Here is a 15,942-nt window from a genome sequence, read left to right as displayed (position 1 = left end):
TGCAAACTCCCTTGACGATTCCACAAGCGTTACTCCACTATTTTGGGTCGACAAAGATTTCAAATCCCGACCCTCTGTCCAAAAAGTGTACCCATTGATGTCATATCCCTCAAATGAGCGAACATCATCCCTAGGACCATAAGCAAGCCACCTTACTGTATCGGTGACACTATCATCCAAGCGACTCATCACTCGTTCACTAAACCAACTCAAAAACCTCTTATTATGAAACTGCATTAGTGCCCTTTCACTTTTCGATGGAAATTCATCACGCAAACTAGCCATGTGCTCATCTAAATATGGGTGAACATCTGCAACATGGTGCAACACATAAAGGTGTGCTTGTAAGAACTGATCTCGATCCGGTGACATTCGTTTCGACCCAATTTTGCCATGACCATCCAGTCTCCCTTCATGTCGAGAAGCAAGAAGACCAATAGGTTCAGCAACGGCTAAATAGTCGGCCACAAAATTACCAATCTCCTCACTCACGGTCCCTTGAATCATGCTTCCTTCCGGATGAGCCGGATTCCTTACTTTATCTTGCAATGTGCCCATGTGTCTTTCAAAAGGATAGCACCACCTCAAGAAAACTGGACCGCACAACTGAATCTCACACACCAAATGAAGAATGAGATGCACCATTATGTCAAAAAATGAGGGTGGGAAATACATCTCAAATTTGCACAAAGTCACAACCACATCCGTTTGAAAAGTATCAAGTGTACAAGGATCAAGCACTTTGCTGCATATTGTATTGAAAAACGAACATAGGCTTGTAATAGCTTCCCTCACGTGCTTCGGTAAAATACCACGTATTGCTATCAGTAGAAATACTTTCATCAACATGTGACAATCATGGGATTTCATACTTGTCTGCTTCAGTTCTCCACTTAAGGATACAAATCCTTTCATGTTAGATGCGTACCCAGATGGAACCTTAATGTCGTAAAGACATGCACAAAACATCCGCTTTTCTACCCTTGACAATGTGTAGCAAGCCGGTGGTAAATACTTCTTCTCAACCTTGCCTTTACCCTCATCTCTACTCTTTGAAGCATCCGCGGCCTTTCCCTTTTCCTTGCTCTTCCCCTTTCCTTTTTTCGAAACATTTACAGTTTCTTGTTCAAGTTCCTTTCCCTTTCTGTCCTTCCCCTTTGTAACCTGTTCTTGAGGCCACAATTCCGGACGAATCCCGATCTCTTGCAAATCTTACCGTACACCCTTTCCATCCTTTGTTTTGCCTGAAATATTAAAAAGTGTTCCCACAAGAGCATCACACACATTCTTCTCTATATGCATCACATCAATACAGTGCCTAACATCATGTTCTTTCCAGTACGGAAGCTTCCACAAAATTGATTTTTTTTAAAAAAAGAGCTGTTGAGACCGGAGCTTTTTCAGATTTTCCAAACATTGTTTGTATACCCTTAACTCGAGCATAAACCTCAACACCGGTCAATGGCCTAGGCGCATTCTCCTCTTCCACTGTCCCATCGAAAGCCTTTTTTTGCCTACGGTACGGGTGATCACGCCTAAGGAACCTTCGAGTCCTTAGATACACATCTTTGTGAGAATTCTTAAGGTATATGCTTGATGTTTCATCAATACATATGGGGCATGCTTTTTTCCTTTTAACCTTGTACCCACACAGGTTGCCATATGTAGGCAAGTGAGAAGCCATTTCGGCTTAAAATGGCTTTATTTTGATGAAATGGGCCCAAAAACTTAGAACTTTGTTTATTTTTTGTAATTTTAACTCAAAATCACTTATTAATATGTAATTATGAGATTTTTTAAGAATGAATAAGTTAATAAGTTGCGAAACAAAGAAAATAGAGAAGTGAGAAGCCATTTCGGCTCAAAATGGCTTTATTTGATGAAATGGGTCCTAAAACTTAGAAATTTGCTAATTTTTAATAATTTTAACTCAAAATCACTGATAAATATGTAATTATGAGATGGTTTAAGAATGAATAAGTTTATAAGTTGAGAAATGAAGAAAATAGGCAAGTAAGAAGCCATTTCGGCTCAAAATGGCTTTATTTTGATGAAATGGGTCCAAAAACATAGAAATTTGCTAATTTTTAATAATTTTAACTCAAAATCACTTATAAATATGTAATTATGAGATGTTTTGAGAATGAATAAGTTTATAAGTTAAGAAATGAAAAAAATAGGCAAGTGAAAGTCATTTCGGCTCAAAATGGCTTTATTTGATGAAATGGGTCCAAAAACTTAGAAATTTGCTTATTTTTAGTAATTTTAACTCAAAATAACTTATAAATATGTAATTATGATATGGTTTGAGAATGAATAAGTTTATAAGTTGAGAAATGAAGAAAATAGGAAAGTAAGAAGCCATTTCGGCTCAAAATGGCTTTATTTTGATTAAATGGGCCCAAAAACTTAGAACTTTGCTTTTTTTTGTAATTTTAACTTAAAATCACTTATAAATATGTAATTATGATATTGTTTTAGAAATAATAAGTTTATAAGTTGAGAAATGAAGAAAAGAGGCATGTAAGAAGCCAATTTGGGTTAAAATGGCTTTATTTTGATAAAATGGGCCCAAAAACTTAGAACTTTGCTTATTTTATGTAATTTGAATCACAATAACTTATAAATATGTAATTATGAGATATTTTGAGAATGAATAAGTTTATAAGTTGAGAAATGAAGAAATTAGGCAAGTGAAAAGCCATTTCGGCTCAAAATGGCTTTATTTTAATGAAATAGGCCCAAAAACTTAGAACTTTGCTTCTTTTATGTAATTTCATCTAACAATCACTTATAAATATTTAATTATGAGATGATTTGAAAATGAATAAGTTTATAAGTTAAGAAATGAAGAAAAGAGGCAAGTGAGAAACCATTTCGGCTCAAAATGGCTTTATTTTGATTAAATGGGCCCAAAAACATAGAACTTTGCTTATTTTTTTTAATTTTAACACAAAATCACTTATAAATATGTAATTATGAGATGGTTTGAAAATGAATAAGTTTATAAGTTGCGAAATCAAGGTAATAGAAAAGTGAGAAGCCATTTCGACTCAAAATGGCTTTATTTTGATGAAATGGGCCCAAAAACTTAGAACTTTGCTTCTTTTTTTTTAATTTAAACTCACAATCACTTATAAATATGTAATTATGAGATTTTTTGAGAAAAAATAAGTTTATAAGTTTAGAAATAAAGAAAATAGGCAAGTGAGAAGCTATTTCGGCTCAAAATGGCTTTATTTTGATAAATAGGCCCAAAAACTTAGTACTTCGCTTCTTTTATGTAATTTCAAGTCACAATCACTTATAAATATTTAATTATGAGATGGTTTTAAAATGAATAAGTTTATAAGTTGAGAAATGAAGAAAAGAGGCAAGTGAGAAGCCATTTCGGCTCAAAATGGCTTTATTTTGATGACATGGGCCAAAAAACTTAGAACTTTTCATCTTTTATGTAATTTAAACTCACAATCACTTATAAATATGTAATTATGAGATGGTTTGAGAATGAAAAGTTTATCAGTTAAGAAATGAAGAAAATAGCCAAGTGAGAAGCCATTTCGGCTCAAAATGGCTTTATTTGGATGAAATGGGCCAAAAAACATAGAAATTTGCTTCTTTTTTGTAATTTTAACTCCAAAATCACTTATAAATATGTAATTATGATATGGTTTTAAAATGGATAAGTTTATAAGTTGAGAAATGAAGAAAATAGACAAGTCAGAAGCCATTTCGGCTCAAAATGGCTTTATTTTGATGAATAGGCCCAAAAACTTAGAACTTTGCTTCTTTTATGTAATTTCCACTCACAATCACTTATAAATATTTAATTATGATTTGGTTTTAGAAATAATAAGTTTATAAGTTGAGAAATGAAGAAAAGAGGCATGTAAGAAGCCAATTTAGGTTAAAATGGCTTTATTTTAATGAAATGGGCCCAAAAACTTAGAAATTTGCTTATTTTATATAATTTCAATCAAAATAACTTATAAATATGTAATTATGAGATATTTTGAGAATGAAAAAGTTTATAAGTTGAGAAATGAAGAAATAGGCAAGTGAGAAGCCATTTCGGCACCAAATGGCTTTATTTTGATGAAATGAGCCCAAAAACTTAGAACTTTGCGTCTTTTACGTAATTTCATCTCACAATCACTTGTAAATATGTAATTATGATATGGTTTGAGATTGAATAAGTTAGAAATGAAGAAAATACGCAAGTGAGAAGCCATTTCGGTTCAAAATGGCTTTCTTTTGATGAAATTGGCCCAAAAACATAGAACTTTGCTTCTTTTATGTAATTTCAAGTCACAATCATTTATAAATATTTAATTATGAGATGGTTTGAAAATGAATAAGTTTATAAGTTGAGAAATGAAGAAAAGAGGCAACTGAGAAGCCATTTCGGCTCAAAATGGCTTTATTTTGATGAAATGGGCCAAAAAACTTAGATCTTTGCTTCTTTTATGTAATTTAAACTCACAATCACTTATAAATATGTAATTATGAGATGTTTTGATAATGAATAAGTTTATCAGTTAAGAAATGAAGAAAATAGGCAAGTAACAAGCCATTTCGGCTCAAAATGGCTTTATTTTGATGAAATGGGCCCAAAAACTTAAAAGTTTGCTTCTTTTATGTAATTTAATTTCACAATCACTTATAAATATGTAATTATGATATGGTTTGAGAATGAATAAGTTTATCAGTTGAGAAATGATGAAAATAGGCAAGTGAGAATCCATTTCGGCTCAAAATGCCTTTATTTTGATGAAATGGGCCCAAAAACATAGAACTTTTCTTCTTTTATGTAATTTCATCTCACAATCACTTATAAATATGTCATTATGAGATGATTTGAGAAAATATAAGTTTTTAAGTTGAGAAATGAAGAAAATAGGCAAGTGAGAAGCCATTTCGACTCAAAATGGCTTTATTTTTATTAAATGGGTCCAAAAACTTAGAACTTTGCTTCTTTTTTGTAATTTTAACTCAAAATCACTTATAAATATGTAATTATGTTATTGTTTGAGAAAACAAAAGTTTATAAGTTGAGAAATGAAGAAAATAGGCAAGTGAGAAGCCATTTCGGCTCAAAATGGTTTTATTTTGATGAAATGGGCCCAAAAACATAGAACTTTGCTTCTTTTATGTAATTTTATCTCACAATCACTTATAAATATGTAATTATGAGATGATTTGAGAAAATATAAGTTTTTAAGTTGAGAAATGAAGAAAATAGGCAAGTGAGAAGCCATTTCGACTCAAAATGGCTTTATTTTTATTAAATGGGCCCAAAAACTTAGAACTTTGCTTCTTTTTTGTAATTTTAACTCAAAATCACTTATAAATATGTAATTATGTTATTGTTTGAGAAAACAAAAGTTTATAAGTTGAGAAATGAAGAAAATAGGCAAGTGAGAAGCCATTTCGGCTCTAAATGGCTTTATTTTGATGAAATGGGCCCAAAAACATAGAACTTTGCTTCTTTTACGTAATTTTATCTCACAATAACTTATAAATATGTAATTATGAGATGATTTGGAATGAATAAGTTTATCAGTTGAGAAATGAAGAAAATAGGCAAGTGAGAAGCCATTTCGGGGCAAAATGGCTTTATTTTGATGAAATGGGCCCAAAAACATAGAACTTTGCTTCTTTTATGTAATTTCATCTCACAATAAATTATAAATATGTAATTATGATATGGTTTCAGAATGAATAAATTTATAAGTTGAGAAATGAAGAAAATCGGCAAGTGAGAAGCCATTTCGGCTCAAAATGGCTTTATTTTGATGAAATGGGACCAAAAACATAGAACTTTGCTTCTTTTATGTAATTTCAAGTCACAATTATTTATAAATATTTAATTATGAGACGGTTTTAAAATGAATAAGTTTATAAGTTGAGAAATGAAGAAAGGAGGCAAGTGAGAAGCCATTTCAGCTCAAAATGGCTTTATTTTGATGAATTGGGCCAAAAAACTAAGAAATTTGATTTTTTTATGTAATTTAAACTCACAATCACTTATAAATATGTAATTATGAGACGGTTTGAGAATGAATAAGTTTATCAGTTAAGAAATGAAGAAAATAGCCAAGTGAGAAGCCATTTCGGCTCAAAATGACTTTATTTTGATGACATGGGCCCAAAAACTTAGAACTTTGCATCTTATATGTAATTTCCACTCAAAATAACTTATAAATATGTAATTATGATTTGGTTTTAGAAATAATAAGTTTATAAGTTGAGAAATGAAGAAAAGAGGCATGTAAGAAGCCAATTTGGATTAAAATGGCTTTATTTTGATGAAATGGGCCTTTAAACTTAGAACTTTGCTTATTTTATGTAATTTCAATCACAATAACTTATAAATATGTAATTATGATATATTTTAAGAATGTATAAGTTTATAAGTTGAGAAATGAAGAAAATAGGCAAGTGAGAAGCCATTTCGGCTCAAAATGGCTTTATTTTGATGAAATAGGCCCCAAAACTTAGAACTTTACTTCTTTTATGTAATTTCATCTCAAAATCAGTTATAAATATGTAATTATGATATTTTTTGAGAATGAATAAGTTTATCGGTTGAGAAATTAAGAAAATAGGCAAGTGAGAGGCCAATTCGGCTCAAAATGGCTTTATTTTGATGAAATGGGCCCAAAAACATAGAACTTTGCTTCTTTTATGTAATTTCATCTCACAATCACTTATAAATATGTATTTATGAGATGGTTTGAGAAAATATAAGTTTTTAAGTTGGGAAATTAAGAAAATAGGCAAGTGAGAAGCCATTTAGGCTAAAAATGGCTTTATTTTGATGAAATGGGCCCAAAAACTTAGAAATTTGCTTCTTTTATGTAATTTTATGTCACGATAACTTATAAATATTTAAATATGAGATGGTTTGAGAATGAATAAGTTTATCATTTGATAAATATAGAAAATAGGCAAGTGAGAAGCCATTTCGGCTTAAAATTGCTTTATTTGATGAAATGGGTCCAAATACTTAGAAATTTGCTTATTTTTAGTAATTTTAACTCAAAATCACTTATAAATATGTAATTATGAGATATTTTGAGAACGAATAAGTTTATAAGTTGAGAAATGAAAAAAAATAGGCAAGTGAGAAGCCATTTCGGCTCAAAATGGCTTTATTTTAATGAAATGGGCCCAAAAACTTAGAACTTTGTTTATTTTTTGTAATTTTAACTCAAAATCAGTTATTAATATGTAATTATGAGATTTTTTTAAGAATGAATAAGTTAATAAGTTGCGAAACAAAAAAAAATAGAGAAGTGAGAAGCCATTTCGGCTCAAAATGGCTTTATTTGATGAAATGGGTCCTAAAACTTAGAAATTTGCTAATTTTTAATAATTTTAACTCAAAATCACTTATAAATATGTAATTATGAGATGTTTTAAGAATGAATAAGTTTATAAGTTGAGAAAGGAAGAAAATAGGCAAGTGAGAAGTTATATCGGCTCAAAATGGCTTTATTTTGATGAAATGGGTCCAAAAACATAGAAATTTGCTGATTTTTTAATATGATTAACTCAAAATCACTTATAAATATGTAATTATGAGATGTTTTGAGAATGAATAAGTTTATAAGTTGAGAAATAAAGAAAATAGGCAAGTGAAAGTCATTTCGGCTCAAAATGGCTTTATTTGATGAAATGGGTCCAAAAACTTAGAAATTTGCTAATTTTTAGTAATTTTAACTCAAAATCACTAATAAATATGTAATTATGAGATGGTTTAAGAATGAATAAGTTTATAAGTTGAGAAATGAAGAAAATAGGCAAGTGAGAAGCCATTTCGGCTCAAAATGGCTTTATTTTGATTAAATGGGCCCAAAAACTTAGAACTTTGCTTTTTTTTGTAATTTTAACTTAAAATCACTTATAAATATGTAATTATGATATTGTTTTAGAAATAATAAGTTTATAAGTTGAGAAATGAAGAAAAGAGGCATGTAAGAAGCCAATTTGGGTTAAAATGGCTTTATTTTGATAAAATGGGCCCAAAAACTTAGAACTTTGCTTATTTTATGTAATTTGAATCACAATAACTTATAAATATGTAATTATGAGATATTTTGAGAATGAATAAGTTTATAAGTTGAGAAATGAAGAAATTAGGCAAGTGAAAAGCCATTTCGGCACAAAATGCCTTTATTTTAATGAAATAGGCCCAAAAACTTAGAACTTTGCTTCTTTTATGTAATTTCATCTCACAATCACTTATAAATATTTAATTATGAGATGGTTTGGAATGAATAAGTTTATCAGTTGAGAAATGAAGAAAATAGGCAAGTGAGAAGCTATTTCGGCTCAAAATGGCTTTATTTTGATGACATGGGCCCAAAAACATAGAACTTTGCTTCTTTTATGTAATTTCATCTGACAATAAATTAAAAATATGTAATTATAATACGGTTGCAGAATGAATAAATTTATAATTTGATAAATGAAGAAAATAGGCAAGTGAGAAGCCATTTCGGCGCAAAATGGCTTTATTTTGATGAAATGGGCCCAAAAACATAGAACTTTGCTTCTTTTATGTAATTTCATCTCACAATAACTTATAAATATGTAATTATGAGATGATTTCGAATGAATAAGTTTATCAGTTGAGAAATGAAAAAAATAGGCAAGTAAGAAGCCATTTCGGCTCAAAATGGCTTTATTTTGATGAAATGGGCCCAAAAACATAGAACTTTGCTTCTTTTATGTAATTTCATCTCACAATAAATTATAAATATTTAATTATGATATGGTTTTAGAATGAATAAATTTATAAGTTGAGAAATGAAGAAAATAGGCAAGTGAGAAGCCATTTCGGCGCAAAATGGCTTTATTTTGATGAAATGGGCCCAAAAACATAGAACTTTGCTTCTTTTATGTAATTTCATCTCACAATAACTTATAAATATGTAATTATGAGATGATTTCGAATGAATAAGTTTATCAGTTGAGAAATGAAAAAAATAGGCAAGTAAGAAGCCATTTCGGCTCAAAATGGCTTTATTTTGATGAAATGGGGCCAAAAACATAGAACTTTGCTTCTTTTATGTAATTTCATCTCACAATAAATTATAAATATTTAATTATGATATGGTTTTAGAATGAATAAATTTATAAGTTGAGAAATGAAGAAAATAGGCAAGTAAGAAGCCATTTCGGCTCAAAATGGCTTTATTTTGATGAAATGGGCCCAAAAACATAGAACTTTGCTTCTTTTATGTAATTTCATCTCACAATAAATTATAAATATTTAATTATGATATGGTTTTAGAATGAATAAATTTATAAGTTGAGAAATGAAGAAAATAGGCAAGTGAGAAGCCATTTCGGCTCAAAATGGCTTTATTTTGATGAAATGGGCCCAAAAACATAGACTTTGCTTCTTTTATGTAATTTCAAGTCACAATTATTTATAAATATTTAATTATGAGATGGTTTTAAAATGAATAAGTTTATAAGTTGAGAAATGAAGAAAAGAGGCAAGTGAGAAGCCATTTCGGCTCAAAATGGCTTTATTTTGATGAATTGGGCCAAAAAACTAAGAACTTTGATTTTTTTATGTAATTTCAAACTCACAATCACTTATAAATATGTAATTATGAGATGTTTTGAGAATGAATAAGTTTATCAGTTAAGAAATGAAGAAAATAGCCAAGTGAGAAGCCATTTCGGCTCAAAATGACTTTATTTTGATGACATGGGCCCAAAAACTTAAAACTTTGCTTCTTATATGTAATTTCCACTCAAAATCACTTATAAATATGTAATTATGATTTGGTTTTAGAAATGATAAGTTTATAAGTTGAGAAATGAAGAAAAGAGGCATGTAAGAAGCCAATTTGGGTTAAAATGGCTTTATTTGATGAAATGGGCGCAAAAACTTAGAACTTTGCTTATTTTATGTAATTTCAATCACAATAACTTATAAATATGTAATTATGAGATATTTTGAGAATTAAAAAGTTTATAAGTTGAGAAATGAAGAAAATAGGAAAGTGAGAAGCCATTTCGGCTCAAAATGACTTTATTTTTATGAAATGGGGCCAAAAACTTAGAAATTTGCTTCTTTTATGTAATTTCATCTCACAATCACTTATAAATATGTAATTATGATATGGTTTGAGAATGAATAAGTTTATCAGTTGAGAAATGAAGAAAATAGGCAAGTGGGAAGCCATTTCAGCTCAAAATGGCTTTATTTTGACGAAATGGGCCCAAAAACATAGAACTTTGCTTCTTTTATGTAATTTCATCTCACAATCACTTATAAATATGTAATTATGATATGGTTTGAGAATGAATAAGTTTATCAGTTGAGAAATGAAGAAAATAGGCAAGTGAGAAGCCATTTCGGCTTAAAATGGCTTTATTTTGATGAAATGGGCCCAAAAACATAGAACTTTGCTTCTTTTATGTAATTTCATCTCACAATAAATTATAAATATGTAATTATGATTTGGTTTTAGAAATGATAAGTTTATAAGTTGAGAAATGAAGAAAAGAGGCATGTAAGAAGCCAATTTGGGTTAAAATGGCTTTATTTGATGAAATGGGCGCAAAAACTTAGAACTTTGCTTATTTTATGTAATTTCAATCACAAAAACTTATAAATATGTAATTATGAGATATTTTGAGAATTAAAAAGTTTATAAGTTGAGAAATGAAGAAAATAGGAAAGTGAGAAGCTATTTCGGCTCAAAATGACTTTATTTTTATGAAATGGGCCCAAAAACTTAGAACTTTGCTTCTTTTATGTAATTTCATCTCACAATCACTTATAAATATGTAATTATGATATGGTTTGAGAATGAATAAGTTTATCAGTTGAGAAATGAAGAAAATAGGCAAGTGGGAAGCCATTTCAGCTCAAAATGGCTTTATTTTGATGAAATGGGCCCAAAAACATAGAACTTTGCTTCTTTTATGAAATTTCATCTCACAATCACTTATAAATATGTAATTATGATATGGTTTGAGAATGAATAAGTTTATCAGTTGAGAAATGAAGAAAATAGGCAAGTGGGAAGCCATTTCAGCTCAAAATGGCTTTATTTTGATGAAATGGGCCCAAAAACATAGAACTTTTCTTCTTTTATGTAATTTTATCTCACAATCACTTATAAATATGTCATGATGAGATGGTTTGAGAAAATATAAGTTTTTAAGTTGAGAAATTAAGAAAATAGGCAAGTGAGAAGCCATTTAAGCTAAAAATGGCTTTATTTTGATGAAATGGGCCCAAAAACTTAGAAATTTGCTTTTTTTTTTTTTTTGTAATTTTAACTCAAAATCACTTATAAATATGTAATTATGAGATGGTTTGAGAATGAATAAGTTTATAAGTTGCAAAATGAAAAAATAGAGAAGTGAGAACCCATTTCGGCTCAAAATGACTTTATTTTGATGACATGGGCCCAAAAACTTAGAACTTTGCTTTTTTTTTTTTAATGTTATTTCCACTCACAATCACTTATAAATATGTAATTATGAGATTTTTTTAGAAATAATAAGTTTATAAGTTGAGAAATGAAGAAAAGAGGAATGTAAGAAGCCAATTTGGGTTAAAATGGCTTTATGAAATGGGCCCAAAAACTTAGAACTTTGCTTATTTTATGTAATTTCAATTACAATAACTTATAAATATGTAATTATGAGATATTTTTAGAATGAATAAGTTTATAAGTTGAGAAATGAAGAAATTAGTCAAGTGAGAAGCCATTTCGGCTCAAAATGGCTTTGTTTTAATGAAATAGGCCCAAAAACTTAGAACTTTGCTTCTTTTATGTAATTTCATCTCACAATCACTTATAAATATTTAATTATGAGATGGTTTGAGAATGAATAAGTTTATCATTTGAGAAATATAGAAAATAGGCAAGTGAGAAGCCATTTCGGCTCAAAATGGCTTTATTTGATGAAATGGGTCCAAATACTTAGAAATAAGCTTATTTTTTGTAATTTTAACTCAAAATCACTTATAAATATGTAATTATGAGATAGTTTGAGAATGAATAAGTTTATAAGTGGAGAAATTAAGAAAATAGGCAAGTGAGAAACCATTTCGCTCAAAATGGCTTTATTTTGATGAAATGGGCCAAAAAACTTTGAACTTTGCTACTTTTATGTAATTTAAACTCAAAATCACTTATAAATATTTAATTATGATATGGTTTGAGAATGAATAAGTTTATCAGTTAAGAAATGAAGAAAATAGCCAAGTGAGAAGCCATTTCGGCTCAAAATGACTTTATTTTGATGACATGGGCCCAATAACTTAGAACTTTGCTTCTTATATGTAATTTCCACTCACAATCACTTATAAATATGTTATTATGAGATTGTTTTAGAAATAATAAGTTTATAAGTTGAGAAATGAAGAAAAGAGGCATGTAAGAAGCCAATTTGTGTTAAAATGGCTTTATTTTGATGAAATGGGCCTTAAAACTTAGAACTTTGCTTATTTTATGTGATTTCAATCACAATAACTTATAAATATGTAATTATGATATATTTTGAGAATTTATAAGTTTATAAGTTGAGAAATGAAGAAAATAGGAAAGTGAGAAGCCATTTCGAATCAAAATGGCTTTATTTTGATGAAATAGGCCCCAAAACTTAGATCTTTACTTCTTTTATGTAATTTCGTCTCACACTCAGTTATAAATATGTAATTATGATATGGTTTGAGAATGAGTAAGTTTATCGGTTGTGAAATGAAGAAAATAGGCAAGTGAGAGGCCATTTCGGCTCAAAATGACTTTATTTTGATGACATGGGCCCAAAAACTTAGAACTTTGCTTCTTTTATGTAATTTCCACTCAAAATAACTTATAAATATGTAATTAAGATTTGGTTTTAGAAATAATAAGTTTATAAGTTGAGAAATGAAGAAAAGAGGCATGTAAGAAGCCAATTTGGGTTAAAATGGCTTTATTTTGATGAAATGGGCCCAAAAACTTAGAACTTTGCTTATTTTATGTAAATTCAATCACAATAACTTATAAATATGTAAATATGAGATATTTTGAGAATGAAAAAGTTTATAATTTGAGAAATGAAGAAAATAGGCAAGTGAGAATCCATTTCGGCTCAAAATGACTTTATTTTGATGAAATGGGCCCAAAAACTTAGAACTTTCCTTTTTTATGTAATTTCATCTCACATTCACTTATAAATATGTAATTATGATATGGTTTGAGAATAAAAAAGTTTATCAGTTGAGAAATGAAGAAAATAGGCAAGTGAGAAGCCATTTCGGTTCAAAATGGCTTTATTTTGATGAAATGGGCCCAAAAAATTAGAACTTTGCTTCTTTTTTGTAATTTAATCTCACAATCACTTATAAATATGTAATTATGAGATGATTTGAGAAAAAAGTAAGTTTATAAGTTGAGAAATGAAGAAAATAGGCAAGTGGGAAGCTATTTCGGCTCAAAATGGCTTTATTTTGATGAAATGGGCCCAAAAACATAGAAATTTGCTTCTTTTATGTAATTTCATCTCAAAATCACTTTTAAATATGTAATTACGATATGGTTTGAGAATGAATAAGTTTATCAGTTGAGAAATGAAGAAAATAGGCAAGTGAGAGGCCATTTCGGCTCAAAATGGCTTTTATTTTGATGAAATGGGCCCAAAAACATAGAACTTTGCTTCTTTTATGTAATTTCATCTCACAATCACTGATAAATATGTCTTTATGAGATGTTTTGAGAAAATATAAGTTTTTAAGTTGAGAAATTAAGAAAATAGGCAAGTGAGAAGCCATTTAGGCTAAAAATGGCTTTATTTTGATGAAATGGGCCCAAAAACTTAGAATTTACTTATTTCTTTTTTGTAATTTTAACTCAAAATCACTTATAAAAATGTAATTATGAGATGGTTTGAGAATGAATAAGTTTATAAGTTGCAAAATGAAGAAAATAGAGAAGTGAGAACCCATTTCGGCTCACAATGACTTTATTTTGATGACATGGGCCCAAAAACTTAGAAATTTGCTTTTTTATGTTATTTCCACTCACAATCACTTATAAATATGTAATTATGAGATGGTTTTAGAAATAAAAAGTTTAGAAGTTGAGAAATGAAGAAAAGAGGCATGTAAGAAGCCAATTTAGGTTAAAATGGCTTTATTTTGATGAAATGGGCCCAAAAACTTAGAAATTTGCTTATTTTTAGTAATTTCAATCACAATAACTTTTAAATATGTAATTATGAGATATTTTGAGAATGAAAAAGTTTATAAGTTGAAAAATAAAGAAAATAGGCAAGTGAGAAGCCATTTCGGCTCAAAATGGCTTTATTTTGATGAAATGGGCCCAAAAACATAGAACTTTGCTTCTTTTATGTAATTTCATCTCACAATAACTTATAAATATGTAATTATGATATGGTTTAAGAATGAATAAGTTAGAAATGAAGAAAATAGGCAAGTGAGAAGCCATTTCGGTTCAAAATGGGTTTATTTTGATTAAATAGGCCCAAAAACATAGAACTTTGCTTCATTTATGTAATTTTAAGTCACAATCATTTATAAATATTTAATTATGACACTGTTTGAAAATGAATAAGTTTATAAGTTGAGAAATAAACAAAAGAGGCAAGCAAGAAGCCATTTCGGCTCAAAATGGCTTTATTTGATGAAATGGGTCCAAAAACATAGAAATTTGCTTATTTTTAGTAATTTTAACTCAAAATCACTTATAAATATGTAATTATGATATGGTTTGAGAATGAATATGTTTATAAGTTGAGAAATGAAGAAAATAGGCAAGTGAGAAGCCATTTCGGCACAAAATGGCTTTATTTTGATTAAATGGGCCCCAAAACTTAGAACTTTGCTTCTTTTATGTAATTTAAACTCACAATCACTTATAAATATGTAATTATGAGATGTTTTGAGAATGAATAAGTTTATAAGTTGAGAAATGAAGAAAATAGGCAAGTGAGAAGCCATTTCGGCTCAAAATGGCTTTATTTTGATGAAATGGGTCCAAAAACATAGAAATTTGCTAATTTTTAATAATTTTAAATTAAAATCACTTATAAATATGTAATTATGAGATTTATTGAGAATGAATAAGTTTATAAGTTGAGAAATGAAGAAAATAGGCAAGTGAAAGTCATTTCGGCTCAAAATGGCTTTATTTGATGAAATGGGTCCAAAAACTTAGAAATTTGCTTATTTTTAGTAATTTTAACTCAAAATAACTTATAAATATGTAATTATGCGATGGTTTAAGAATGAATAAGTTTATAAGTTGAGAAATGAAGAAAATAGGCAAGTGAGAAGGCATTTCGGCTCAAAATGGCTTTATTTTGATTAAATGGGCCCAAAAAATTAGAACTTTGCTTATTTTTTGTAATTTTAACTCAAAATCACTTATAAATATGTAATTATGAGATTGTTTTAGAAATAATAAGTTTATAAGTTGAGAAATGAAGAAAAGAGGCATGTAAGAAGCCAATTTGGGTTAAAATGGCTTTATTTTGATGAAATGGGCCCAAAAACCTAGAAATTTGCTTATTTTATGTAATTTCAATTTCAATAACTTATAAATATGTAATTATGAGATATTTTGAGAATGAATAAGTTTATAAGTTAAGAAATGAAGAAATTAGGCAAGTGAAAAGCCATTTCGGCTCAAAATGGCTTTATTTTAATGAAATAGGCCCAAAAACTTAGAACTTTGCTTCTTTTATGTAATTTCATCTCACAATCACTTAAAAATATTTAATTATGAGATGGTTTGAAAATGAATAAGTTTATAAGCTGAGAAATGAAGAAAAGAGGCAAGTGAGAAGCCATTTCGGCTCAAAATGGCTTTATTTTGATTAAATGGGCCCAAAAACTTAGAACTTTGCTTATTTTTTGTAATTTTAACTGAAAATCACTTATAAATATGTAATTAT

The sequence above is a fragment of the Chenopodium album genome, chromosome 3, assembly GCF_948465745.1.
Source record: "Chenopodium album chromosome 3, dcCheAlbu1.1, whole genome shotgun sequence".
Lineage (NCBI taxonomy): Eukaryota > Viridiplantae > Streptophyta > Magnoliopsida > Caryophyllales > Amaranthaceae > Chenopodium > Chenopodium album.
Note: the sequence above shows the minus strand (reverse complement) of the source record.